The 25,883-nt window shown below is 39.0% G+C and overlaps 1 protein-coding gene and 1 pseudogene across 1 annotated transcript in view; both read right to left on the bottom strand.

Moving 5' to 3' along the window:
• LOC124504975 (40S ribosomal protein SA-like) overlaps positions 1–24,221 on the bottom strand; it is a 110,505-nt pseudogene extending 86,284 nt beyond the window's left edge.
• The window catches only part of DLG2 (discs large MAGUK scaffold protein 2), a 1,224,822-nt gene that overhangs the window by 1,131,359 nt on the left and 67,580 nt on the right, over positions 1–25,883 (bottom strand). The window lies entirely within an intron of this gene.

Raw genomic sequence — 25,883 nt, 5'->3', positions numbered from 1 at the left:
ACATTTAGCCATATTTTCCTAAGAACACAAACAAACAAAAATCCAGACAGATAGATGATAGAGTGATAGATGAAACAGCAAAACATGTTACACAACTTTATTTGTATGCAAGGCATCTGTACCTTCAGCATTTAAAAACATGGAAGGAGTGTGTCTAGAGATTTGAGTTCAGAGGCCCGGGTCTGAGACCTCGCTCTACTTCTTCTAGTCAGCTGTAAGGTAGACAGCTGGATGATGATCCATGACTGGCTCAGTCATGTCTGTGATTCTCAGTCTCTTCTTCTCAGATGATCTCTGAGTATCTTTTTTGTTAAAAAAAAAAAAAAAACCCTCTGGGGCGCCTGGGTGGCGCAGTCGGTTAAACGTCCGACTTCAGCCAGGTCACGATCTCGCGGTCCGTGCGTTCGAGCCCCGCGTCGGGCTCTGGGCTGATGGCTCAGAGCCTGGAGCCTGTTTCCGATTCTGTGTCTCCCTCTCTCTCTGCCTCCCCCGTTCATGCTCTGTCTCTCTCTGTCCCAAAAATAAATAAACGTTGAAAAAAAAAAAAAACCCTCAACCATTTTGACACCCTTCACTGGTGAAGCACCTGACACAAATAAAGCATCAAAAAATATGTGTCAGATGAATAAGTGAATGGTATTCTCCTTCCCTGGCTGCTTTTTGGATTTCGCAGTGTGAGCCAAAGCTGATTGAGCTCCAGTGCCACAAGCATGCCGAGTTTGAGCTGTGCCCACTCTTCTCTTAATCTGCTTCCACAGGCCTTTCAGTGAAACGGGGTAAGAGTAGAAAATGGAGAAATACTGAAAAACCTCAGAACCAACAAGGAAATGGAGAGGTGATAGAGAAAGATTATAGGAGCAATCTGGAGGCTCCTAAGAGGAATGGAGTAATTCAAGGGGCCATTGGAGAGAAGATATGGACCGGGGCCTCTGCACAAGCAGTTGATCCTCTAAAGAAAAGGAAGCTTTAGTTTTCTTAAGAAGTTCTTCAGAAAAAAATGACAACCAAAAAAGTTTTCTGTAGCTCTTCCCAGGCAGCAGAAATTATAGACACGCGGTCAGCACATTCAGACTCAAAACCCACAGCCTGGATGCATCAGCCCACGTGATGAGGATGACTGCACAGCTACTGGCAGGAAGGCCAGGGCTACCTCTGTGATGACCTTCTGTGTTCACCACTCACCTTCCTTTGGAGCCAATAGTAATGCCTTTTGCCACCTTTGGCTTTTAACACATAAACCCCACATCCACTATGGTCTTGATTTCTTGCCCAGCAAATGCTTAAAGAGCTATGCGAATAATATAGAGACATGCATGGAAAATGGAAGCATTTAGAATGTTGAGGACCTTGCTCATAATTAATACCTAATCCATATGTGGTAGTTTGATGATTTGAATTATAAATATATAAGTATAGGCTATTTTTTCTTCTTTCCTCCAACTACACATCCTTCCCATTATTTTGTTTAGGACCTTAACTGTGAAGTTAAAAATAAACGGAGCACTTATTATGTTCCAAGCATTATATTAAGTCTTCACACACATTTAATTCCTTCAAGAACCATCGTCTTCTTCATTGTACATATGAGGAAACTGAAACTGAGAGGAGGTAAGAAATTCCCCCAGTATCACACACTGAAAAAGTGGAAGAGCCAGGATTTGAGGTCAGTTCCATCCACTTCTAACATCTGTCCTCTTAGCTGCCACATTCTACCACCACACAGGAGAGAGACAGTCAACAATAGATAGTGTATTCCCTAATTAAAGAGTAAATGAGAAGTGAAAAGCCAGTGACAAAAGGAGAGAATGTCTGCTTCATCATGGTTTGAGAAAACCTCAGACACTGCTTAGGCTAAAGGCAGGGGAGAAACTATGTTGACATTTGCTAAATGTTTAAGTGGGAGGCATATGTCAGTGCATGTTGTAAAAATTAAAGGTTCACATACAGCTATTGAGCCTTTCAGGAAAGCAGCACAGAAATTATTGCAATCACCAGGACTTGCAAAATTGTACTCCAAATCACATTCTTGACATGCATGCATACATGTGTGTGTACACACACACACACCTATACTTGACAACCTCTTTTTTATGCCCAAACGTCTAGAAGTCTATATTCTCTTTGATAGTGATATCAATATTGAATATACCCACATCAGAGAATTCATCATAAACTGTGGAAGGTTCAGTAAAAAAGTATGCTATTTCATTTTGCTTGGGAATACCCACAGTCCTCTTTAAATCTTAATGCCTATAATCTATACTCCACATATGCAGATTTCAGAAGTGCTAAATAATAGTATAGCTATGACACTGTTGAGAATATTAAGGTTTAAATTCTGATTCTGTTACCTACTGGACGTACATCCTTGGTCAACACATTTAACCCCTAGAAGTCTGGGTTTCCACCTCTGTCAATTGTGGAGAATAATATCTCCCTTGCAGAATTGTTTTGATATTCAGAGCTAATATTTGTAAGATTCTTATTGTAGTTCCAGGCACAAAACAGACTTACAAAAATCGCAAGTTTTTGTTTTGTTTTGTTGTTTTTTGGTTTTTTCTTTTTATTCTAGACAGAGGAAAGAATATTTTCCTGCTCTGGAGTGCCTTTCCTGTACTTTTACACTTCACATACTCACTATGTAAATCTAAATTCAAATTTCACATCATTTATTCATACAATTAACATTTATTAAGAAACTACTACATGCTATTTCCTATAGACGGGTACTGAGAGAAGAAAATAAAAACATACTTCTGGGACACCTGGGTGGCTCAGTCGGTCTGTCTGCACTGACAGTGAAGAGCCTGCATGTGGGCTTGCTAGCTCTCTCTCAAAAATAAATAAATAAACTTTAACAGAAAAGAAATGAAAAACACAGGTCTTAGTCTCAGGGGTGCCCACTTGAATGAAAAGGTTGACAGAAGTGTGGTTAGTGCTCAAATGGAGAGGGTTCCATTGGGCTTTGAAAAGCAGAGGACAAGCCCCACAAGGGTGGGGAGGGGTCAAACAAGGCCACTTAGAGAAGGTTTCCAAAAAGCATCCTTTATAAAGATTATAATGGAAGATACAAAGAGTTCCTAACACCTCCAAGCTCAGGAAGAACTCTTTTCTCTGAACATAACACATGGTTTATATCTCTGTTATGACATAGTTCATACTGAACTGAATGACTGTTTGATTACCTGGCTCTTCTGGACAGTGAGCCACTTCAGAAAAGTGCAGTGGCCATGACTTTGAGCAAGATGAATTTTCAGTATCTACCACAGGGTCTAACCCAGAGAAGGCAGTTGATAAATGCCCAATGAATTGAAATGAATTCACATGGACCTCTGAAAGAGCAGGTGATTAAACAAACATGAAAACTTAAAACCTAACACTGGAGGGGGCAGGCAGAGGCAAGGCCAGCTGCTTGGGATCTAAGAGAGACTACAGGCAGAGCAAGATGACTTCATCTGTTCTTGTTGAGGGGAAGTCTGGATTCAGAGCAAAGAAGTGCCAAAGGCAAAAGTGCCAGACACTACTCTCCAGACACCTCCCCTCTTGTGGTTTGGGATTTTACTCTGGTTTAGGTTTGAGGCCCACGTGGCCCAAGATGATTTTTGGTGTGTAGCTTCTGGTTTACAATGCACATTTGAAACATGGCACCCCTGGCCCAAGTAAGAGGTAGAAATTCGATTCTTGTAGAATTTCCTAGGAAAACTTAAAGTTTTTGTGAGGTTTAGAAAAAGTTAAAAATTCAAAACATGTGTACATGAAGTTCTTTTAGCCTCTGGTAATGACATCAGTGGTTTTCTTAACTGCATTGCATTGTGTCTGGTTTCTCAACCTTATGTTTGCCTTGGAGAGCTGAATGGAAATCTCTTTGCCTGGTTGGCTGATTTCATCTTTGATTTAACAGCTTTAACCTCCACTTTCATTTTGATTCAATATTAGATATGCTTGTTCAATCCACTGTCTTGAAATCTTGCCAGATTACAAAAAAGCAATTTCAACAGGGGTAATAAAAATGAACAGAACATAATGAACGACATCTGATGTGACCTTTGTTTAACCTCATGCATGGTCCATGTGTATTCTTGGTCCCAACTAAGAGGTGAAAAGCAAATATAAATAATTTTATTTTCACTAAAATTCAGTTGGTAACAGTACCATTGACAGGATGGATAGGAGAAATTAAATCAGCATTTAGTGTGTATCTGCTATATGCCAGGTGCTATCCCTTAGCTACCTCATAATTTAAGCATCATCATCATTTTTGCAAGGGAAGAAGTTCAGACTCAAATAATTTAAGATGAGCTATCACTTGATGTCAAAAGCAACAAAATGATAGAGCTGCAATATGAACCTCTTTAACTGGCTCCAATGTTCACACTTGATCATTATAAAATTTAGCTTAAAGGGCGCCTGGGTGGCACAGTCGGTTAAGTGTCCGACTTCAGCCAGGTCACGATCTCGCGGTCCGTGAGTTCGAGCCCCGCGTCGGGCTCTGGGCTGATGGCTCAGAGCCTGGAGCCTGTTTCCGATTCTGTGTCTCCCTCTCTCTCTGCCCCTCCCCCGTTCATGCTCTGTCTCTCTCTGTCCCAAAAATAAATAAACATTGAAAAAAAAAATTAAAAAAAATAAAAAAATAAATAAAATTTAGCTTAAAATTAATTACAGAACTATAGTATGAACTATAAAGGACAGAGTAAATCGAATGTTTCAGGACTCCATAATTTACCACAACATAGGACTGTTTTTATCTTAAGAAGTAATTTGTTACCATGTTTGCACATGTACACATGTGTGTGTTCAGCAACCTCGGGTTTTTGATCAGTATGCCATTGGTGTTGCACTAATGGAATTCCTAGATAAAGCTTAATGCCTTCATTACCTTCGTTGGATGTTATCACGAACATGTTATATACTTATACTGAAATATTGAAGATAACCTCCATTACTACTTCATGAACATACAACCTGAGGACCAATGACAAAATCTGAGACTACCCAGTGTGATCTCAGATCACACCTGTATGAATATAACCAGCTTTAGTCTTTAGCTTAGTTTAGTTATTCTATCAAGCATAACTTCTTCCTATTTGTGTGTGCTTCCCCCTCAATACACCAATATTGTAATGGCTGCATCCAAGACCCCAGCATTTGGAGAAAGTTGCTCATTTTTGACACTTTATTATACCATAATCTAAGAAAGAGTATCATTTTTGGAAACTGTTCAACTGCCCATAATTTTTGTTTCATTGATTTTTTTGTTTTGGACTGAACCTATTTTTTCATGTTTCAAAAATGACAGTATAATTGGAGCATATTCCAGATACCTGCTTTTAGCTAAAAAGTGACCTTTTGATTATCTTTATTGTGTAAGACCAAGGAATCATTAAGGATTCTATAAATAAGGCATAAACAAATAATAGCTGCTGGTAACTTATAACATTGACAGTTTTAATGTTTATTATAAAGGCTTGCTTGACCTCAAAGTTTTAAATTGTATGTAGAAGCATTTGACATTTCCAGGGCACTGATGAAATCACAGGGCTAATTACTGACACTAAAACCCAACGCACCTGAATTTCTAGGCTGGCTGCCTTGTGTACTGAGGGCTGTACATAGGCCTTTGGTTGCTCAATGCCAGTGGCCCTCCTGAGAGCCAGACCTGCTTTCTGAGCTCTCTTACAGCTGGATCTTCAATCTCTTCCTTGACTCAGTCTGTCTCTCTATCCAAGAATGCCCACCATTCTTCCTCCCCAGGGTTTCTTCTTCCCTCCAGCCTGACAGTGGAGTCTCCCCATCATACCCCATTCTATTAATTACCTGAAGATAAGCCTATGAACTTTCAATTCTTTAAGTATGACATGTGATCACTTTCCTCTATGGGAAAACAGATGGGGAAATTGAAATGGCAACAGGCTGACGTGGCATAGCCGTCTGAGGTCTAAAGTCTCTTGGCCTTGAGACCAGAGTGCAGTAGTTAAGAGCACATACTCCCTCCACGTAAACCCCAGATTCTGCCTCTAAGCTGCCCATTTTTACCAAATTACTAACTTCCCTGTGTCTCAACCTTCATATGTAAAATGAAGGTAATAATACTTTTGTTAAAGGATCACATTGAGGAAATAAGTTAATTCATAGGAAGTATTTAGAAGAGTGACTAACCCATAGTAAGCACTCGATAAATATTAGCTATTATTAGCTGCTATTGATTCCTCTCTGAGATGCCCTTCTGAGCTGCCCCTCACTTTGATCTTTGAAGGTAGCCTTTTGAACCCACCCTTAAACCAACTCAAAGTCTGCACATGATGAAACAAGCTGCACATTCCCAGGAAGGAGTCAGCAAGTGTGGAGTGTTTCAGACTTGGTGTATCCCTATATGTGAGCTTGGCCTTTACTCATCTCCCCTGGGTACTTATTCAGTGAGGAAGCATGTTTAAAATGCACGTTTAAAAAGAAACAAAAGAGCCAGACCTCATGGTTAGAAACTCTGACTCCATTCTACTTCTTCCTTGCTGGATGACCTTGAGGAAAAGCTTAATCTTGCTGTGCATAATAATAGTAGCTAACTCATAGGGCTGTTATGAGGATTAAATTAGTTCGATGTCTGTAAGATTCTTAGAACATTACTTGCAAATAATAAATTCTACATAGCACTTGGTTAAGTAAATACCAGTTCCGATTAGGAGAAGTAGACATGTCAATTTTTGTCAAAGAATGAAATTATGTGTGATGGGGTGGGTGTGTTAACAAAGACTGATTCCTTTTTAGGTTCTTATAGGAAAGTGAACAACTAAAATTGAATCCTAAATTACCACTAAACTTCCTTCATTGAATATCAAATTAACAGTGGTCATATTTATTCAACAACTAATGTGGCAATGTCCTAAGAATAATTCCTATAGTTAATAAAACCCAACCCCTGCAACCTTGTATACATAAAACTTTTCTACCTAAATTGCATAGGAATAAATTTATATGGGGTATAAACCAAGTCAAAATAAATGTTACAATACAATGAGAACTTTTATAAGGTTATAAAAAGAGATACACTTTAAATAACTTTCTGCAATCATTTATAGATCGAAAAGATTTCATACTGAGTAACTACTGTGTACCAAACAGTGCGTTAAGTCCTGGGTAAACAATGAGGGAATAAGAGAGAATGTCTGCATTTCTGTTGTTACAATCATGAGGGCAAGCAGATAGGAATAAAGAATGATAGGATCCATCAACAATAAAGCAGAAGAAAGAGTATGTGCCTGCCTGCTGTGGCATCTGCAATCCACTACTAGACTTCACTGGTCCCTTACTCCACATAGTTTTACCTCTCTGACGTGAGGTATAAAGGGAGAGGGAGAGATTCAGTGCTTTTCTTAAATATAATGTATTGAACTATCTGTAAATGTGTGCAACCTTGTAACAGACCTGAGAAATGATACAAAGAAAAAAGGAAAGGCAGAGACCTCTTTTTCTATCAGGAAAGACCAGAGAGCAACTACAGATTGATTTGGCTATATAAAAAGAATCAAAATAAATGACCTGCATGAAGAAGAGTACTTAAAATAATGCAGTGGTATTTTTTTCTTTGTCTCTCCAGGAAGACAGTCCAAGCTGGTGGTTAAAGAAAATGAAATATCCTGCATTCTAAACTTACTTCCCCTCTGTTCAGGCTCTGGCCACAGTTAAATCGATTTCTTTTTTATCACTACATATACATCTGTTAACATATTTTAAGGTAGATTCTCTGTGCAACTCTGGGTACATAACTGGTTGGCACTTCTGAGACTTTGCAAGTTACTTAAGGGCTAGAATGAGATAGGGCACCTGGGTGGCTCAGTCGGTTTAGCATCCGACTTTGGCTTGGGTCATGATCTCACAGTTTTTAGGTTCGAGCCCCGCGTCCGGCTCTGTGCTTGCAGCTCGGAGCCTGGAGCCTGCTTCAGATTCTGTGTCTCCTTCTCTCTCTGCCTCTCCCCTACTCATGCTCTGTCTCTCAAAAAATAAATAAATGTTAAAAAAAAAAAATAAGAAACAAAAGAAAGAAAGAAAGAGGTGGATACACTGTGAAAGCAGTCTTTCCTGGCAGGCCTGCTCTCCTGGGCCCTTTTCATGAATTCACTAAAGCTATAACTTTTCTCAAGGAAATCTTCATAGACCAAAACAACCAGCACAGCTTCTGTAACTTCTCCCTTCTGAAACAGAGCAGTTATAATCATTATATAAGCAGCTTAAGCATAGGATGTAGAGTCTAACAACCTGGCTCTATACTTCCCAGGTGTGTTACCTTAATTTCCTCACCTGCAATGCTAAAGCCAGATTTTGCTTGTAGGAAAATTCATAATGTACATTAGTGAAATCTCATTGTATGCCATAAAGTGTCTTACACAATTATTATTCCCTGAAATATGAAAGGATGTCTCTCCAAATGGGGGAGAATATCATCTCTTTCAAAGCATGAGTCCCACATATACCTTGAGAACCACGTTAGAGCACTGGACACTTTGGAGTTTTTGTTTGTGTGTCAAGTCAACATTTCTATGTAGAAGAATAGCTTACACGCTGTCATCTTTCCCTTCACCACTTGGAACAACCATATAAAAAATATTTTTAGAGCCAAAGAGCACTGAAGGCTGCTTCTCACAAGCAATGTCAGCTGTTCCTTAAATATGACAAGAATAATAACCGAAACAGCAACCAGGAGTTAAAGCCCTACTATGTATTGAGGTACTGTGCCAAGTACTTTACATATGCTACCTCTAATTCTTCCAACCATCCACACACGTTGCCAATCATGCCCAGTGTTTAAGTGAGCAAATAAGCTCACAGGGTCAGTATCTTGCCTCGAGATACCCAGCCAGTAAGTGGTAGATTAGGAATTTGAACCCAAATCTTCCTATTTCTAAAGGTTGAGTATTTGCTTCCTCATTAACTGGCTTACTGTAGTATAGGTGCAATTATATTAAGACTCAGAAAACAACTCCTGAGTTTTCCTGAGAGCCAAGGAGGTTTCATAGAAAGCCCACCTGTACACACTAAGGCTACCCACTGTTTCACCTAGAGTGACATTCAACCTAGTTCAGAAGAAAGAGGACTTCATATGCCTGTGAGCAGGTCCCAGGATGAAACAAGTTCCCTCTTCCTCCTGCAGATTACCTTCACTTTTTTGGTGAAGTTTTCTTTCAGAGTGCCTAGAAAATGTAGGGTGGGAAAGCACCAAAAACCATCTGTAAGAAGTCTTACTGGAATAAAGTAATTTTTTAAAGTAGACCAGGAAAACAAAATGGAGGGAGTAGAAAAAGAATCATTTAATTTGTCTAGGTACAAAACAATGAGGGTTATGTGGGCATCTGAAAAAGGCATAGATAAAGCAGGAGTTGTGGATCACGAGGCCTCCCTCATACTTTGCCACTGTGTCACCCCATACAATTTGGCTTGAATGTGAAAACTGCAGTGCTAAGGAAACACAGAGCTTTCGTTTACAAGAAAATCATACTGCAGCAAATTCTTGATTATCTTCACCCCTACAGAGTTGCATTAAGAGAGTTAATATCCTAGGATGGAAAATTCACCCACCAGCTTCAAAACCATGAGCTTACCCTCCGGGCACTTCTACTTTCAAAACTAGATAAGGAGGGACCAGTCAAGAAAAAAAATAGGGACCTGGCTTTGGAAGAAGACAGGCTTAGTTCATACCCCTGCTCCCACAGTACTAAAGGTGTTCTTGGACAAACTTTTGCACTTTTCTGAACTTCAAAATACTATAAGTAAAATTGTTTGACAGAAACAGTAAAATTTATCTAAGGGTCAAATGAAATGATACATGTAAAATAACCATTAATGCACTGCTACATAATAGGGCCTAAATGAAGATTACTTATTTTTGCCTAAAGCTTCACAAGCAGATTGTACCTCCGCTCTTTTGAGAATTTAAGAAAAATTCCTACTTTAGAGGTGCCTGGGTGGCTCAGTTGGTTAAGACTCCGACTCTTGGTTTTGGCTCAGGTTATGATCTCACAGTTTCGTGAGTTCCAGCCCCACATTGGGCTTTGTGCTGACAGTGTGGAGCCTGCTTGGGATTCTTTCCCTCCCTCCCTCCCTCTCTCTCTCTCTCTCTCGCCCCACTCCCCCCCACTCCAAATAAACAAACTTAAAAAAAAAGTTCCCATTTTACACAAAGTCAGAAAGTGAATACCCACAATTACATTTAGTAACGTCTCTACATAGAGTGGTGAACAATGGAGGTGAAAGTTTCCTATGATTTATTTATTTATTCATTGCATGTGCTCCAGTAGAGCATGTCTCCAGTGAGGGTGTCTCCATCCCAGAGATCAACATAGGAAATCCGGCTCCCACCATTCAAAGCAACCCCCTGAAAAACACATGATAATGACAATTTGCCCTATTTCTTCCACAAAGACACCAGTATGAGACATCTTCCCGAAAATTTACAACAGTGTCAGCTCTGAAATCTCTAAAGCTTTGTTACTGTTGCTTTGTTTTGCTTTGTTTTCTACAGAAAACAAAGCTATGGTCCTTAAGAACCCGCAGGATGAGGGTAAGGAAATGCTATGTATGCTCTAACCATCACAGGTTTGCGGCGACTTTATGATTTCAGATAATCTATGCACATAGTAGATGGGAAAAATAACTTCTTTCTCCCAAACTACAGGTTCTTTAAGTGCAAATAACTCAGCATAGATCACTTGACACAGGGTTTGACCACCTCCGTGGCTGTAAATGAAAAAAGAGAGTTGTCAAAAGCATTTGAATCAGACAGGAATAAAGGATGCCAGTTGCTTATAGAAGCTGGCAATTAAGACAGTGTCTGTGGATAAGCAAAGCAAGCAGCTTCTTGACAACTTCTTTGGACCTAAATTCTTTGGAGTTTACTTGATATCTTTGTCAGGACCAGGCAGGGGGCCAGAATAACTTCTGCAGACTTCTCATCACTCAGGAGACAGGCACAGCATGAACCACTGGGCTGCTTCAGTCTGACAGAAACAACCAGAATCCTATGCTTTATGATATATAAACACCTTCCTGGAAACCAATGGCCCAGAATTTAGTTTGAAAACAAGGTTAGTTTGAAAACAACTAACACCGAAAGACTCAGAGCACAGAATTTTACATTCAGAAAAGGAAAAACCAAAAGTAAATCTATTAGTCAATCCCTGATGAGTATTATACACTGAAGCTTTGGTTTAATTAAAATCATCAAGCCTTTACTGCATGTATATGTGATAAGCACTATGCTAGGCCCCGAGATGCAAAATATCATCTGACAGATATCTAATGGGAAGGCATTCTTCCTTCACACATTAGCAGAGTAAGTTATAATTAAGGCACACTATCATTGTGGGGCTCACAGCGTATGTCTTTGTGTGTGACCTGTGTGTGCAGGTATTGAGAAAATGAAACAGATCATATTAAAAAGTAAATACAAATTGATTCCAGAGACATTTATAACACATATTATTAATATATAACTTATACTGACTACATGTAACATATGTAAGTAAATGTTGCATGTATTGATGGCATGAAAAGAACTATAAAAGCACAAAGAAAGGAACAAGTACTTCTGCCTGAATGAACTGAGAAAAGCTTCACATAGGAGGTACATTTTAACTGTACTTCTAAGGGTAAGTACAATTTTGCCAGTTGAAGAAACAGCAGAAGGGAACGTTTTGGCCAGAACAATTCTTTGTACACCTGTACCTAAATAAATGATGACAATAATGCCTTCTCTAGATGTAGCTATGATCATCACAAAATATGTTTTTTAAAAGGTTTATTTATTTTGAGAGAGAGACACAGAGAACATATGCACAGGGGAGGGGCAGAGAGAGAGAAAGAGAGAATCCCAAGCGGGCTTGATCTCCCTTGATCTGTGCTGAAATCAAGAGTCCGATGCTTAACCAACTGAGCCACTCAGGCACCCCACAAAATTAATATGTATTATGAAATAGGTGATAATATTTGGTTATGATTTATTCAAGGAAATATATAAAAGACAGATAAGCAGTAACCAAATCCAAGACATTTCAGTAAATTTGACAGTGAAAATTTTGGCCAGTATAAAGAAAGAACTTCCAGGATAAATTTTATTCATCTATTCATTCACTGTTATATTAATGATTAAAAATCTCATGGGTCACCTGGGTGACTCAGTCAGTTAAGCCTCTGACTTTGCCTCAGGTAATGATTTCATGGCGCATGAGTTTGAGCCTCGTGTCAGGCTCTGTGCTGACAAGTCAGAGCCTGGAGCCTGCTTTGTATTCTGTGTCTCCCCCTCTCTCTGCCCCTCCCCGCTCATGATCTCTCTCTCTCCAAACTAAACATTAAAAAAATCTTTATTAATATCTAAAGGATGTGAAGCAGCCATTAGATCATAGTCTCCTTGAGAACCCATTATGTGTTCACTAAATTGTCTTAAATAAGTTGCAGGTAAGAGCTCACATCCAGTGTGTGACATAAACAAATAATATCAATTCAGTATGATGACCTCTGTTGTAGAGGTGTGAACAATATTTGGGGGACAGAAAATGCCAACCAATAGACTTGCTAGCATTTTATTACCAAAATTAGGTGTGAATATACAGTGAAATTATTTCTATATGCAGCAAATACTACATGCACCTTTGTACCTTTCAGTCGTATAGTTATTCATTGATATTAATAATACATACCATTTATTAGCCTCTGCTATATCATAGTTATGATGCTCAGTGCTTGACATAGACTACTTCATTTCATAGTCACAATTCCATAAAGTAGGAGTTATTAGCCTCCTTTATATATGAAGAAAATGAGGCCCATAGAGCTTAAATAACTTACCCAAGGTAACACAGCTAGTAAGAATATGAAGTAAATCAGAAGCAAGAGCTTTCTGTTGCCAAAACCATGCTATTCTACTTCAGTTATCTTATTTGGCCCTTTATCTGACAACCACCTTGAGAATAGAAGATACGCATGTTAGGACTAAAAGGGATGTTAGAGATGGATTTTCACCTCCTCACTGCACAGAGGAGGAAACACACTGGTTTATGTTATCTTGGTTATCAGGAGCCTTTGTTATTAGTGCAAAGGGCACATGTATGCAAGAGTGTTTGGCCATAGGTGAGTGGATTCAAAATAAATGCCAGTTCTTCCCAGTCCAAAACCAGTGAAATGTTTATGACAAATCGAAATCCAAGGGAAAGACTCTAGGTTCTTGGCTGCCATTTTATTTTGTTTCATTTCTTTCTCTATTGTGCCACACTGCCTCACTTCTGGGTAATGATAATTTTTCATGAATAAATTATTATATTTTCTAAAGCAACCAAAGTTAATAAAAGTAAATTTTTGCAAGCAGGCACTTAGGATTTTCTTTGGTTTCTCCTACAGTGACTCAAGCTTGTAACCACAAAATACTCAGCTTGGATAAGCTTTGCATCTGGACCATCTTTCTTTGGAGACTTTGTTCTTTGCTTTCTTCCCGAATCTTGAGTAATGTCATCTATTCCAGAATCGCAAAAACCTTTAAGCTCTAGAATAGGACTGTTAAGGATTCTCTGATGAAAAAAATAGTTAATTCCCTAGTAGCAGTCGTTTTTTTTTTTAATAGAATGTCACAATGGACAAATATCCTACTTTCAAAAAAGGTTATAATAAAGCATCAAAATGAATTGTGATACTCAACAGAAAATACTCATTTTCTATAATGGGACCAACTCAACATCCTATAGAATAAAGCCTTAGGGGGTAGATATTAGGAGCGAAGGAGAAAGGCAGCATAATGAAGAGGGTGGTGAGAATGCCAGATATTAAATAAAGAAACCCAAGTGTTTAGATTGGCGTGTTGATGAATTAGGTGCTAATGTATAAAGTCACTCACAGTGGCTGTGATTTGTTGAGCTAGTGAGTGTTTGTATTATGTTTTTAAACAGGGAAATCAAGGTGCTGCTTTTTCAAAAGGAAATTATACAAAATATTCTTCTTTTTGATAGACTGTGCTGCCTTCTGGAACTAGCCTGCAGCCAAACAGTGATGAGGGAGCAGATCTCATCTTTGGCCCTTTCGTTTGGTGTTGAGGTTCCTCTGAGACAGCCTGCAGCCTGGCCCGGAAGGCATGCTCTATGCCTGCAAACCTGCTTCTCAGGCTTCCAAGGAAAAATCACAGAACCACATGGATCTGGAGCTTTTGTTAACCCCTGAACTCCAAACTCAAATTTGCTCTTAAAGCAGCTCAGAAATTCTAAGGTGTGTCCCTAGGAAGCTCAACTTTCTCGTTTCTTCAGACTACCCCAACCACCACCACACTCTCTGTCTAAGCCCCTAGCATCATCTCCTCTCTCCTGTAGGGAGCAAATAGGAGGCATCAAGCAGGAACCCTCTTAGCTTCCAATAGATTTTCCCTATGTGGGGGCTCTAAGTATATGCATTCTAGTAGCCTGTATTCCAAAACTGTTGAACTCCAGGCTGAGTCCCACCTGTCCTTTCCCTCTTCCTCAACAACCTCACTTCTTTAAACACATCTCTTTCCTCTCTTGTAACTTTTTCCCTTGGTGATTGCTCCAAAAGTCTACCTACACTTGTTCCATCCCTTACCAGCTTCTCACTCCCTCCTTCTCCCACTGCAGTTGGGCTCTCCCTTACTACTTCCCTGAAATAACCTGGGGGAGATCACCCATGACTTCCTAATTACCAAATACAAAATGTATCCATTGTGGATAAGGGAGTTCTGGCATGAGACTGGACATTTTAATTACTGAATTGAGACTATTATTGAAACACTGGACACTTTAATTACTGAATTGAGGCCATTATTTAGAGGTAGAAGGTTCAGAAAAGCATGGGACAACAGGAGTATTCATCCAAAGAGAGGCACTGGAAATTAAGAAACTTCCCAATATTCTAAAACTTATAAGGAGCAGGTCTAGGCTTGAGGCCAGGAAACAAGCAGGTTCTTGCTTGCTTAACCTCTCACTAAATTGTGACTTGTAGTCTCTTGTATTTTTATTTATTTTTGAAATAATGTGCTTCAGAGGACTTCCCCATGACTACATATTGAGCTCAGTGTTTAATAGGTGTATTACAATCCACTGTGTAGATAAACTACAATGGTATATTTAATCAGTCACATATTGATGGGCTATTTTTAGCTTTTGCTATAACAAATTATGATGCAGTAAACTTCCTTGTAGATATAATTTTTGTGGACTTGTTGAAGTATATACGCATGAAAAATCCCTAGAAATGAAATTACTAGGGATCGATACTATCAAAATGCTCCCCAAAGACCTTGGGCCAATTTACATGAAACTAAACATAATCTTAACTTGATCTTCCTGAGACATTTGGCTCTGTTGACATTGTCCTTCTAAATGCCTTCATTTTCATGGTAACATTTTCTTCCAGTTGATTCCCCACCTCTCTGCCTGCTATTTCTCCATCTTCTTTAGGGTGTCATCTTCTCCATTATCTCCTTAAATGCTCAGTCCTTTTCTCCTTTCTTAGACCGCACCTATTGTTTCTAATGTGACTTTTATGTGCTGAAATTGTCTAATAATGCTAGTCCAGACCTATCTTCTCGGCTCTAGATCTTTGCCTGACACCGCTTTTTAAAATACGCTCCCTTACACATTTCACAGATCATCTGATTTCAAATGCCAAAAGCTTGTTTTGTCATCTTCCTCATCTAACCTGTTCTCTATCCTTTTCTGCCTGGGGAAGTGAAAGCCACGATAATCCAACTAGTCTCCTGAGACAGAAGCCAGTGCATTATTCTAGATTTTCTCCCTTAGTCCACACATCCAACTAATTGCCAATCATTGTTAAATCTACTTCCTTAACTCTCCTATATCTCCCATTCCTCTGTTATTTCTGATTGGACTATCATAAAGATCAAGAAACAACAACAAAAGTCAAACAAACATACAAGCACACAAATGCCTCATATTAGAAAGAAATGATGTGTTTATAATGTTGACTCTTCTAGGAACATGAAACATTTCCTTACTCAAATCTTTTTATGCTTCTTACTAATGTTTTGTCACTGCTTTCATAATCATCTTGGCCATCATTCTTCTAGGTGAACCCATCTTTTACTTATCTTCCTTCTAAGACCTTTGGGGTATATATTAAAAATCTCTACTCATATTTACAGGGATATTCTACACAATTTAACAGTAATTGTGACCACTCCGTCATTACTGGCATTAAAACTTATATATTTGTAATCATGACGCTTTGAAGTCTTAAAACACACGAAAAGTTTAGAGACTGGATTGGCTCACAGTTTTCAGCTTTCAAGGTGCTCTCATGACCATGGCAGAAAGTTATAGACATCTCCACACCAGCTCACCAGATTATACCTTCCTAAAGCTTGTGTAAGTCACAAAAACCCTTTCTCCCACCTAAGAAAATATCCCAATGCTTTTAAGTTCCAATTTCTATCATATCAAGAATCTACACGTCTCTTACCTAATGCCAATAGCCTGAACTGATTCCAGATTCCAACCAACTGTGACCATCTCAAGTAGTGCAAGATTTACCAGGATATGGAAGAGGAGTGACCTTTGCCTTCAACATGGCTTTGGAGGTTTCCATGTTTATTTGTCATATGAAATATAACATGTTCCTATGAACACTTGAAAGGTTTTCTGGATCTGGGCTTTACTGAACATCTTGGCATCAAGGGTGAGATATCAGTCCTCCCTCCATAACAGAAGTAATACATCTAGAATTACACAAACACTACTTAACAACAGGAAAAAGTAAAGGTTTTCTGAGATAAAATGGAGTATAGCTTATCGTTATGGCTCTTTTAAGTATATATGCTAATAAAAATAACAGGCATTATTTCATTTAAATCTTTTAACCACCCTGTAAGATATTTATTATTACACCCATTTTATAGATAAAGAAACTGAAGCTTAAGAGAGTAGGTGGCTTACTCAAGCAACTGGGAGAACACAGATGTAAACCCAGATAGTCTGAATCAAGAGTCAGTGTGCTTAACTACATAGTGCAGAATAACGGTAAGCTATTATTGAATCTGACCTTAAATTTTCAATAACCAGAGATGAGATGTTTCGAGACCTGTAACATGTACATGGAAATACACAACAGTTTCAATTCTAACTCAAGACTCCATCTTGTATTAAATTGAAATGAGACTCTTGGTAACTTCCATTTTCAAACTCTGGAATCAACAGAACAAGGCCAAGGTCTCCTTACGGTCAGCTATTTGAAGCCAGTGATTAGTCTCTTTATTCTCACCTTGACCAATGACTTTTCTATTAACTCACCATCCTCTCTTTTAGGTAAGTATGTCAATTTCTTTAGACTGTTTCTTGTGTGGCCACCCTGACTGTCCTCACCTGGGCCTGCTCTCATTTGTGAGTTCTCTGCTTCTACTATGCTGCCAGAAGTAAACACATTATACATTCAAGAGAGACTATGTTGCCCCTCAGTTATAGTCCCACCAGGATACTTTAAGTCCTCTTCACTCAAGAGACATCATAGTGCATGTTTCCACTTGGGTCTTGGGAAATTATCTCTGTGTCAAGGCATTATCTTGGCTCTTGGATACAACAAAAGGGTGGGCTACAACTGAGGGAGAGAATGAGGGAATTAGTAGCTTATTGTTTCTCTATAGCACTGGTAGTAGAAGTTTTACACCTGGACCAATCTGCAGACAAATATCTAGCCTTAATTTCCTCATACACATCCAGTAATAATTATGACCCAGTTTCTCTGTTTGCAGAGGGTTATATATATAAACCTGGATGATTCCTTTATAGAATATGAAGTGGTGCCTTGTAGCTTCAGCAACTTGCTACATTATATCCACAAGCCATAATATGAACCTGTGTACTTTCCCTTCTGGAGACCGAAAGCTCTCTTCTCTACCACTGTCACCACCAGTTACCCCACGGAACTTTTAACCCTTACAGTTTTTGAAAGTACAGTTTTCTGTGATGCTTACCTCATCTCACTTCACAGTGAATCTCAGGGACTATCATATCTGTCCAATTCCTCTTCATTTGCTGTGGACTCTTCAAAGATAGGGACTATGGATCACTCATCTTTATATATAGCATCTGAAGTATAACTGGATTTTCATAAATATTTATTTGAGAAAAGAAGCAAGAGAAGAACCTACCATAAATCACTTTCCCAAGGTGGCTATATTTCTTTGGCTAGCTGTGCAACGTTTGCCAAATCACTTAACCTCTCTGACCCTTAGTCACCTATAATTGGTAACAAACTAGTATCTCCCTTACAGGATCATTAGGAGGATCTAATCAAGTAATGAATGTACATAATAGACATGGCAAATTAACAGATCATTGCCCATTAACAGGCCCTGTCATTCTTACCATTATTCTTACTTCTACAAAAGGACTTGCTATTTTGTAGTGTATGTCTATTTGCTTCCCTCTCTTGCTGGCTAGTGAGTCCAAGGTCAGAGCCTGGATCTTACTTATTTTCGTACTTGTCACCAAAGAAATGTTTGTTGGATCAAGAGCTACCTGGCACCAACCTTTTGTTTTATCACATGTGTCCCCTTACTATAGTAGTGGCTTCTGGCATCAAGTTCAGAGGGAACAGTTTGCTGCCCCCTTCTCTTGGGACTCCCATAGAGCTGTAGCTCTAGCAGACTTCCTAGTACTCTCTTCTTCCTCATTCCTGTCCTTGTCCTTAAGCAGATCACCTGTCTCCTTGCCAGATGGAACTTTGGAAAAGCTCAACATTTTTCCCATCTTGATTCTTTAAGAAAAAGCAGCCTCGGGGCGCCTGGGTGGCGCAGTCGGTTAAGCGTCCGACTTCAGCCAGGTCACGATCTCGCGGTCCGTGAGTTCGAGCCCCGCGTCGGGCTCTGGGCTGATGGCTCAGAGCCTGGAGCCTGTTTCCGATTCTGTGTCTCCCTCTCTCTCTGCCCCTCCCCCGTTCATGCTCTGTCTCTCTCTGTCCCAAAAATAAATAAACGTTGAAAAAAAAAATTAAAAAAAAAAAAAAAGAAAAAGCAGCCTCCTTGAGGCAGAAACATATCTAAAGTTTCAGAGCCTTTTGGAATAACAGTTCCTTGTAATTGAACTTGTATTTGTAACATCTAAATAATGCATGATAAAATACTTACTCCCCAGAAAAAGTGAAACGCTGGCCAGTCATCTATCTTTGATATACGAAAAGCTCTGATCTGCCCTGTGCATTATACCCATTCTATTTCTTCTCACCCCATCTCGTAGCTTATAAAAAATGGAAACAGAAGCAGAACACTGAACCATGATCCAAGGTTACTCATTTTTTAGAGTCTCTAAAGCCTCAAGAGAACGCAAATATATTTTGACTCCATACATTTTAATGCTAAGTAGTCTACTTGGGGGTTCTATGTGGAGACAAGACTATGAATCCAATGGTTCATAAATCCTTCAACTTCCTTTGAGCCAAGAGTTGAAACTTCCTGTTATTTTGAAATTTTTAGTAGGCGACAGGGCACAAAATAAAGCTCATGGGCTGCTGCATTCTATTTCTTAAGCAAAAAAAAAAAAAAATACTAAGCCACAAAGAAAAGTAATATTCAGAGAAAAGGGCCCAGATTTGGAGAGATCGAGATGCTCAGAAGACAGCAGCAGTTTAGAGCCAGAACATCTGGGTATGACCTGTGGTTTTCTTATTTCATGATGTGACCTTGGGCAAGTCACAACCTCCCTATCCTCTTCACACTTATCTGTAAAATGATGACAAAATTCTAGTTTGCTTTCTTTATAGGGTAGATGTCAGAATTAGATATATGTGCAAATACCTATAAATGGCAAGCAACTATGCAAATGATACTCTTAATTTCTATCAGGGGCCTTTTCATCCACACATGCAAATGTTTCATTTGCTTGTGTGCAAATCTTCTGGATGGCATTTTGCCAGTTCATTTCCATTCACTAAAACCATCAACATTCCAGCAGAATATTGATCTGGGCCTCAGAGTAGAAAGCAAGACTAATTTATTCATGACTTGATAACAAAGAAAAAACTTGTTACCTCGGGTCAATTTTCACCATGCACAAGAAAGGCAAGGAGACATCCAGATGCTCTTAACAACAAATCTCACTCTGGTATACAACTTCTCCATGGAGAGAAACCCCACCCTCTAAATGGATGATTGCTGTTCCATATGGCACACACTGATGGGTTAGAATCATGATACGTTTAGCTCCAATTCATCCATCAGTGGCAAAGAAACTCTTCCATGTGCATAACCAGTCTAATCCTCCAAAAGTATTTGGAAATAAGATCTAACATCTGTTCAATTTTCTACAAAGGCATCCATTAGACTAGAGGAGAATAAAATTCACCATAAAACCATATAGGTCTGCTTGCTAAAAAAGGTCAATCAGTATGTAAAAATGTGAATCAGTAAAAAAAATATAAAACACTGGAAGTTCAGGAAAACAGAAAAAACTTTATCATACTGAGAATATAGCTGAAGGATGTGGAAAGGAAATATAAGTTAAATATAGTGTAGCAGAAAGGAGAAAGAAGGACTCTGATTTAGATGTTAAACATCTAATAACCTGCTACAAACTATATTTGGGACCATGGGCAAGTTTCTTCCCTTTATTTTAACCCCTTTCCTTAACTGTAAAATAAAATAGTTTAATTTAAAAAATCTAAAGCATAATGGAGCCAGGTGGAGCTGGGTTCAAATCTCAATTCTAGCACTAATGAAGTAAACTTGGGAGAGCCACAAAATTATCAGACCTTTGGTATTCTTATTTGTTAAATTAGATTAACTCCCTCAAAAAAGTGTTGTAGGGGTTAGATAATATGCATTTAAAATACCTGGAGCATAGTATGCACTGGGACACTTAAATTATTCCCCACAAGAATGTTTATGAAGTCAAGATCAGTCCAAGCTAAAGTTTTATTTATAATAATTGGCATTTATTGAGCACCACACTGGTTCAGGCATTATCTCCATCGCAGGTCTTAACAACTACCTGTATTTTGAAAGTAAGTACTTTTCCCCATTTGACATTTGATAAAATTGAGGGCCAGAGAGATTAAGAACCTTTCCAAGGCTCATGTGGCTCATAAAGGCTAAAGCAAATATTCAAAACCAGACATGAGAGATTCAAGTAAATGTACTAGTTCCTTTACCAGTGAAATTTAAAAAAGGAAAAAAATAATCTAATGGCAAGAAAGTGCATGCCAAGAATGTTTCAGAACATTGCACTTGACTGAACTCACTTAATGCTTAGGATAACCAAGTATTAGCAACAGTAGGATGTGATGGAATGACTATAGATAGAAATGCTGTGTGGAGGGGCATCTGGGTAGCTTGGACCATTAAGCATGTCTGACTCTTGATTTCAGCTCAGGTTCTGATCTGGCAGTTTGTGAGGTTAAGCCCCACATGGGGCTCTATGTTGACAGCACAGAGCCTGCTTGGAATTGTCTCCCTCTCTCTCTGTCCTTTCCCTGTTTGCTCTCATCTCTCTCTCAAAATAAATAAAAATAAGCAAAAAAAAAAAAAATCCAGTGAGGAACCACAGAGGCAGTGAAGAGCCACAGGTATGGAAGTGACCAGCCTGGCTCCCTACTACTGGCCACTCTTTCTATAAGAGCAGCCACAAGGTCCATATATTAGGCTAAGTTCAACTGTAGGCTCTAGTTCCTACATAGTCTTCAATCAAAATTTCATTTGATTGTCTGGTTCAATTCTGACCCAGAATTGAAGCATAGGCTGCTAATTATTCTCCAGCAGACATCCATTCATTCTTCCTTATATGACTCCCAATTTTTATTTGGGCACAGGGCTCATAAGCATCTAAAATGAATATCTTCCAACCTCTTTGGCAGCTAGATATGGCTATTTGACTTAGTTCTAAATGATGAAATTTAAGTTGACTATTTCTGTGTAGGAATTTTTCCTAAATGAGAAGTGAATGTAGATATTATGGTTGAATCTTGAACTGTCATCTTGGGTAGGAGATGGATCTCTTAGGTTGAGGTTGGTTGAACAAGGCAGAAGGATCCAGGGTCCCTGATGCTATCATTCTTGATTGGATGTTTACTTCTAGGTTTAATTTACATGAGAAAAAAAAAGAAACTTTTTTTTTTATTACAAATTTTCTGTCACTCACAGGAAAATTTAATTCTATATGACACAAAGATCAAGTCAATTTGTGAGTAGCTTTACTCTACTCTACTCTAATTCTATGCCTTCAGGTGGAGCTTTGTCTTGCTTTTTCAAGTACTATTTGAAGTCCTCTTGTCCCTGGATGCTGGACTTAAGAAATGGTATCTGAAATCTGCTCCCCAACCTCTACCGGATCTCCTATAGTGCCTTTCCAAGACTCCTTTTAGCTTGCTTTAGGTCTGAACGGGAATGGCATCTTCTTAATGTACCTCTTGGCTACCAATAAACTTCAGGATACAACATCTCTTGATGTTTTCCAGATACCTAGATATGCCCAGTGCTAGAAGCTTGATCAGCATTTGGAGCTGAATAGTGCTTTTGTGACAGTGGAACAAAGAACACACATATATACACACAGATCTCCCAGATTCTAGAAATAAAACATATATAATCAACTAAATTAGCTTATGACTGTCCCTCCAACTTTTTCCCAGTTTCTGGTACTTGGAATTCTCTTTTGGACAATGGTTTTCAATAACACATCTGTGACACATTTAGGCCAACTGTTAAGTTTTAGAGGGCACACAGTCCACAGAAGACCATCCTCCCTTCTGACACCAAATGTAAGTTTGGAGAGTTCCTAGAACCACCCCCAATTTAGATGATTCATTAGAAGGATTCACAGAACTCACTGAAAGCTGTTATATTCACAATTTGGCTTATTACAGGGAAAGGATAAAGATTAAAATTAGCTAAGGAAATAATTCTATCAGGCAGAGTCCAGAAAAGTTACCAAACATGGAGTTTTTATTGTCTTCTCTTCAGAATCATGGATGCATGACTCTCCTGGCACTGATGTGTGACAATATGTACAGAGTATTGCCAACCAGGAAAGCTCACCTAAACTTCAGTGCTCAGAATTTTACTGGAGCTTGATCACATACGGCTCACATGACAGACCTTTATTCTCCAGCCCTTCTGGAGGTGAAACTGATACCACATGGCCCCAAATATTCACCATAAACCACAATGTTAGACTTTTCAGTGGCCAAATCCCTTAGCAAACAAAAACATTCCTTTTAGACATGATATTCCAAGGGCCTAGAGATTCTCTTCCAGGAATCAAGGACAAAGGTGGGACCTCTCTTTGGATAGGATTAACTTCTTACCACACAGCATCCCTCTCAGCTTCCAAGATCCTGGACTTGACACTGACAACTTCAGTATTTCACTGGGCACACTGACACCCCATTTTCTCTGCCTAAAAACCCAATTTGCTATCGTCTGTGCTATCCTCAGAACCTCTATGATCATACTGGGTATGCGTTGTCTCCCGATGACCTCCTGAAACCCGGTCTGATACGTCTCTAAAGTACTAATAAGGGAGTAATAAGATGGACAGACAACCTGATCTAGAGTAGAAATACTATGATCTGAGGCGGTAAGGTAGAAGGTTGCTTTTGTTAAGGCTTAAAAAAATATTCCAAGCTTTGAACAAGACTGTGATGGAGCACGTTGTAAGGGAGGGAGAATCTACATCCCACACACCAGTCTTTTGATCTATAGTTTTTCACATGAAAGCCATTTTCATCAGCAGCATTGAATACGGAGATATATATAAATACACACATTGACCCAAGCATTGGGAAATATACCACAGATGCGGATCTTATTCCTTCTGACAAGGGCAAGGTGACTGAGTAGGCCTGTTTCTTTCTCTCATTTCCTGAATTTATGATTTAATGGAAATTGGGGCCATAAAATGTTTCACCGCATGTTATAAATAAACTCTTTGGCCTGAAGGACTCAAATTAACTTCAAGTTGTACATTTTTATAAAGAATACATTACAGCTTAATGTGGGAGTGGGAAGATCTAAATCAATTCAAGCAGCGATGATTAATTAAAGTTAGTCTGCAACATTTCCCAGGGTCTGCAGATGGAGCATAGCAAAACAAAGTTTTATGACTTGGTTACCATATATATTCCTCCCTCCACATACTACAGGTAACTTACGTAGATTTTCCGTGTATAGAGAACAATATCAGCACACGATGCTTGTTTGTAATTATGTCCTCGTTGGCAGTATTTTCTTCGTGCATGTTCTAGAGATGTTATGAGATGGTTTCCTGGCTTGAGGGCTCTTAAGTAAGAGTAAATGGTTTTGCATATTTTTTTCTTCTGAGAGCATCAGAATCATTTACCTTGTTGAGTAGAGGACAATAAGTTACACTCACAAATGTAGCAATACCATTGAGAGAGAGAAACCAGATCCAAAGGTGGGAGTCCTGGGTTTTAGCTCTGACTGAAACTGCAGATGCCCATGGGGCTTCTCTTCATCCTCTGAACCTCAGTTTCTTCTCACATAAAACTGCAATACAAGTAATGCCCATCTCACTGGAGATTAAAAGTCATATATTTGTAAAATGTGCCTTAAAACTATAGTACATCATAAAAATGTTAATTTCTATTAGCAGTGCTTTTTTAGTAGAAATTTATCACATCTTGATAATTCAGTATTTACTGTGGGTCAAACTATGAGGTAGAAGGTTGGGATACAAAGGTAAGACATGATCCCTCCCTGGGAGGTGCTTATAATTTAGCATATGTGTTTGTGTGTGTGTGTGTGTGTGTGTGTGTGTGTGTGTGTGCGCGCGCGCACGTGTGTGTTGAGGGGGAATGGAGGAGACTGAAAGAGAAAGAGAGAGATGTCTTTTTAAGTTACTATAACCTAGAAACCACCCAGCAGCACTTAGCATATTCCTTGATCACTGAAGATGTTTGATACAAAGGTTTATATATTCATCATTTAATGTAAATTGAGAGATTTCTCATTTCAAATCTGCTTAAAGAAAGAAGTAAAGGACATTATGAATCAATATTAAAAAGAAAGGAAGTACAATCTCACCTAGACAAAATACCACCTCCACTTTTTTGTGTGTATTGGGGGTAACTTTTTTCCTCTACAATTCTTTTAAATTTCTCTAGTGTGGACAAGGTTTATGTTGTTCTGGGAACCACAAATGGAAACATATGAGGTATATAACGTGGACTTAGGGAGCCACCTCTTTCCAGCTATCTGACTACCTCATCTCTAAGCCCATCCATTCAGATATAAATATCAGATTCTCAGTCCTTACAGTTAATGTCTCCATAAATCTCTCTTTTAAAAGCAGTCACTTCTGAGAAGGCCTGATTTTGCCTAGTGGAGGTCCTGGTCAGATCCCTCCAGTCAGAGATTAAACCTGAGAAGTGAGAAAATGGGAGGCCATGAATTTTACTCTTAACAAATCGCTCTTTCTTGAGCCTGTGAGCTAAAATTAAGTTCTGGGAGGACACAAGTTATCAGGTCAGATGATTACTATCACCTTCTCCAAATTTCCTAGCCAACAGGATCACCTTCACAAACGAAATTATTTTCCTTAGCACTTCCTTTTCCCACATTTTACCTTCTCCCTTTGGAAGATCACCTCAGATATCATCTATTCCAGAAAACCTCACCACCTCCTCTTTCTCTACTCTCCAAGGTTGGATCAGAGATTGATACCCTGGACTTGACAGCAAACCCAGGATAACATTGAAGGCAGGAACCATGTTTTATGCATCTGTGTTTCTCCAAAGTAGGCACAAAAGCACAGAAAATATTTGTTGAAAAAATAGATGAAGGAATAGGGCAAAGATATAGAATGGTCCTTGTCTGCTATCTCTCCTGTCTCCCCCTGCCCCCATGTCCTGTTTGTCTAGGACTGGCCTGATTTATGACT

This window comes from Lynx rufus, unplaced genomic scaffold (genome assembly GCF_022079265.1).
Source record: "Lynx rufus isolate CCGP_SWC_20201006 ecotype Redwood Valley unplaced genomic scaffold, mLynRuf1.p SCAF_9, whole genome shotgun sequence".
In the NCBI taxonomy this organism is placed as follows: Eukaryota; Metazoa; Chordata; class Mammalia; order Carnivora; family Felidae; genus Lynx; species Lynx rufus.
The sequence above is the reverse complement of the archived record's forward strand: the minus strand, read 5'-3'. Positions and strand labels throughout refer to the sequence as shown.